Genomic DNA, 5000 nt, shown 5'->3' with positions numbered 1-5000 from the left:
AATAATTAGCAAATGGATACACTGATGTTTGCAAAGACGCTTCATGAATACAAAGTGAAGAACAAATCCATTGAAGAGTGCTGTTGTACTGACCATAACTGACATCAGGCTTCATAGTTCAAAAGCAATCTCACAAAAGGAGAAGAAAACGGAGGACATTCAAGAGATTTCCTCAGCATAATATTCTAGAAAGTTGTGAAAGACTACACCTCCGCTAGAAATCCACTATAAATAGAAGAGGTTTCTGAATTATAGAAAACAATGCGGCACTGGTAGAAATCCAAAGTTTTGACCATGTATATGTGTGAGGACCAGGCCAGCTCGGAATAAGTATATTGCTCTTCTGCCTCGAGTTACCTGTCTGAGTAGACCCTCATTATCCAGATTTACACATATTTTCCTAATTAGTGACTCAATGTGATGAAATTAAGACAAATGTGGAGAGTAGACTGCAGAAGCCCACCTATACTTTGTCTGTTAATCGAATTCAACCAGTTTCATTTAAAATCAACAGTTGAGAGGAACAGAAGATATTATGACCCAAAATGAACATTTTGTTGTGTAATTTCATTCGCTGGTTTGTTAACCTGTAAATGGCAACCTTGGAAACCTCTAGAATCACTGGCCCGAAGTCTTCATCATTAGAAGATGCGCTTAATCCTTCTCAGATACTTCTGGCTCTTGATGTTCCGCAAAAACGTAAATGTAAAAAATTGTGCAAGCACACCATTCACGGTCACGCTCCCCTTTTGTATCTGTCAGAACAACACATAAAGCCATTCCACTCTGCGTTTCTTTACATTGTAGATGTTGAGTGAGAAGCAGCCATGTTCAAATAGACCACACGGATGACTCAGAAAGTAAAAATCAGAAAACAAACCGTTTGTCCGAGTGAAGCAATCCTTTGAACAGACATGAGACAATCAACATCCTGGACTCCAAATGTTTCAGGCCTATAGATGAGACTCCTTCCTCCCTGAATGGACCCTGTTTAGCTCTGCAAATGTGGGGAAAGCATCATACTCCTCCTTCGCTTGCTCTTTTATCCTCACTCTCAGGGACTGGTTCAGCCCAGCTGAACACTATTGGGGGAGATCCAGCTCTCCCGTGTGAGTGGGTGGCTTCAAACCAGCATGTGTCTGCGACGGTGCAGGGCCAGATGGTCTGAGCGGGAAAAGCTTCGGTCACAGTCCCCGCACTTAAAGGGTTTGACCCCTGTGTGTTTACGGTAATGCCGTGTCAACTCGTCCGAACGGGCGAACTTCCATGTGCAGCCGTCCCAGGTGCACTTGTATGGCTTCTCACCTGGTGGAGATGATGGACCAATACTTAAGCCAAAATAAACACCACTGTAATTTTGGAAATATTAAGGAAAGTGTAAAAGACTGGTTGAAGGAATAGTTTACCCAAAAATTAAAAATTGGCCATTCAAGTTGTAAATGAGTTTCTTCATCAGAACCTTACTGTGCGCATAGGCTGTGTGTGTGTGTGTGTGTGTGTGTGTGTGTGTGTGTGTGTGTGTGTGTGTGTGTGTGTGTGTGTGTGTGTGTACTTGTTTTTGCTACACCAAATGACCAAATGTCCCCACAAGGATAGTAATACCTGAAATTTGCCTGCGGTCCCCACAAGGGAAAAAATTATTAAAAATAGTAAATGATGTTTATCTGAAAGTGTAACGATGCAAACAGGTTATCTGAAAGGGGTAGATTTAGAGTTGGGTTAGGGGATAGAAAATATTGTTTGGTCAGTATAAAAGTAATAGAAGTCTATGGAAAGTCCCCACAATTCACAGAAACAAACGTACGTGTGTGTGTGTGTGTGTGTGTGTGTATGTGTATATATATATAGCCTATGAGAGGAAAGTAAAAAAAAAAATCTAAATGAGATGCAACTATCAACACACATTTTCACAAGCTGCCAATCCTAAAATTTATGAAAAAATGTGCTCAAATTGTGTGAACTGTATGAAACAAGTAAAGCATTCACTAACCAACATTTTACCGATTGTTAAAAGAAAAAAATAATTAAGTTATTTGACTGCTTGCCCATATTGTCCATAATGTTCTACTCATTATGTATCACTAGATGGCACTGTAGACCTGATGCATGTTGATGGTACAATGCAAACACTCTAAGGCCAAAAACATGTCATCTTTTTTCTTACAAAACAAGCCATAATTCTTACAGAGATGTGACATTTGTTGCTTGTAAGTTTGCTGTTAGCAAAATCCAAGGGAATGTCTTAACATGCTCATTCCAATTAAGATTACACAATATTGTATGATCAAATGAATAAAACTGTACAGTACTAACATGCTGTCTGTTATGATTGCTGTGAGAAAATGAATTATTGCCTCTCCAGACGGTGGGCCTGCTTTCAGACTGTAAAGCTGGCTTTCATTGAGAGGATTTGTACATATCGACCAATGAGCTCACTGAACTGTTGGAGAAGAGCATAGAGCCACGTAAGTGTGAGGACATGCTGTGTTTGAAAGCAAGAGAGCGTACGAGTCATTCTATTCCATTTCTCCCACAGGTAGAGACAAAGGAGAGCCTAATTACATTACACTGTCCTCGCTCGCCTTCCCTTCTAAGGTAATAAGAGCTCTATGTCCCCTGCTCTGCTGATTGGCATGGGCTGGGCCTGGCAATAAAGGCCGAGGGGACGGAGTCAGACAACCCCTCCAGTGAACTGTCTCCACCACACGCAGCCCACTTCCTGTTTCTCCCCTGCTCCCGGGTCACCTGTTGGTGTTGGTGTGCTGCCAAGCAAAGGCCTAGCGGAAATTAGCCAATGTGTCAGAAATGAGGCTGAACTCTCTCTCTCTCGCTGCCTCAAGCAAACACACGCAGAGAGTGAAAGCGAGAGAGAGAAAGAGACCCAGGAGGGGAGAAGTGAAATTGAGAAGAGGAGACAAAGAGAAGCCGAGAAAGAGGCAATGAGCCAAACAGGTTGTTTTTTTGTTTCTTCTCTCAGAGAAATTACAAGAGAGTGAGAGAGAGTCACAGAGAGTGTTTCTGTGAGAAAGAAAGTTGGTGGCAGATGAAAATGGAGGGGGTTGATGTTGGAAGGAGAGTTCGGAGGGAGTGAGGGAGCATGAAGGGAGTGACAGGATTTACAGTGGAAAGACTTTCAGCGGCGAACTCTCACAGGATGTTTACAGTCTGATATATTTCAGAGGGGACGCCACTGACATAAATAGTGATACAGTAGTCTGACTCGTGGAAAATGACTTGAAAATACAGATTCACCTGACAGGTACAGATGGTTATTCTCCTTAATGAAATGGGGGATTAGTCTCAAATTATCATGTGCATATCCAGTACACATCAACCAGCTGATAATTTTTTTGATTCAGACCATAAAAGATTCAATGTATCTATCTATATATATATATATTTATTTATACAGTATATAGCTGTAGTAATTTAGCTAAAGAAATACTATTTATTTAATAGTAAATACTATTTAGAAAAAACACTATTTATACTAAATAATTACAGCTCACAAACAGATGAGAGAAACTAATATATATCTATGTTTTTGAAAGAAGTCTCATATGCTCCCCAGGCTGCAATTTTTTTAATCAAAAATACAGTAAAAAAAAATTAAAACTGTGATATACTTTTTATTTGAATATATTTTGAAACGTAATTTATTCCTGTGATACAAAGCTGAATATTTGATTGAATGTCTTCAGTGTCACATAAACCTTTGGAAATTATTGTATTATGCTGATTTGGTGCCCAACCATTTCTTATTACTATCAACTTTGAAAAGAGTTGTGTTGCTTTATATTTTTGAGGAAACTGTGATACATTTTTACCAAGTTTCTTTGATGAATAGAAAGTTCAAAAGAGTCTACACTGTGATTTTGCTTGCTTAATATAGGAATTTTTTATTTCCAAAATATCCCAATCTTTTGATCATTTGAGTATATGTGTATAAATTTATTTACTGATTGATCGATTTATTTTACTGGCTATTATTGGGATTCTGTGGGGGGGAATTTAAACTGTATATATGGGTTTTAGAAACTATTAACTAATTAATCAAAAATCGGCCCACGTTTGATATCAATACCAGCTAAATCCATTATTAGTAGATCTACAATCTATAAACATCGGTCTCACACATCTCCTTCACAACACTATTGTCCACAGGCACCAGGTGTCCTCTAGATCCCCTGGTTGGATGATCTCTTATTTTGCCTAGCTCAACCCTTCCCCCAGCACAAAGAGGACACCATGATACTTTTAATTCATACCCCACAGACACTTTTCTCCCCTCTTTTACTTAACATTTTACTTCAATCAAAGCCTTTTGGTGGGTCCAGCCACTGATCCAACCATATCTGTTTTTACTCCTCGTCAAAAAGTAACATATGCTAGTGCCGGCCCGTCACCTACTGTAGAACAGTGCGGAGCTCTGCTGCTCAGGTGATTCCTAGACCTTTAAAACAGCTCTTGTGTGAACCCTGCATAACCCTGTCATCCTGGCTTTGTGCTTTTGTCTTTGTGTGGAGGGGGTGGGATGTATGAATTCTTCTGTATGCTGAAATGGTTCTGAAGCATTTTAATATTAGACTGAATTGAGCTCTTGGTCTTTTTGTCTCTGCTCTCCCCTCCAGAATGACCAGTGAAGTAAGCTTATTGCTCAGGGCTCAGGGTGTTCTCTGATACGCTCCCCTAAACATTTGTCACAACAAGACCTGCATCTCGTCCATGCAGAGAGGAAGGACAGAGAAGAACCAAGAAGGCAGGGAGAGATTAGGTTAGATCACTGAAGGTCTACTCTAGGTTCTGTATAATATAATATAATATAATATAATATAATATAATATAATATAATATAATATAATATAATATAATATAATATAATATAATATAATATAATATAATATAATATAATATAATATAATATAATATAATATAATATAATATAATATAATATAATATAATATAATATAATATAATATAATATAATATAATATAATATA

The sequence above is a fragment of the Sinocyclocheilus grahami genome, unplaced genomic scaffold (genome assembly GCF_001515645.1).
Source record: "Sinocyclocheilus grahami isolate Dianchi unplaced genomic scaffold, SAMN03320097.WGS_v1.1 scaffold28.1, whole genome shotgun sequence".
Classification (NCBI taxonomy): Eukaryota; Metazoa; Chordata; class Actinopteri; order Cypriniformes; family Cyprinidae; genus Sinocyclocheilus; species Sinocyclocheilus grahami.
The sequence above is the reverse complement of the archived record's forward strand: the minus strand, read 5'-3'. Positions refer to the sequence as shown.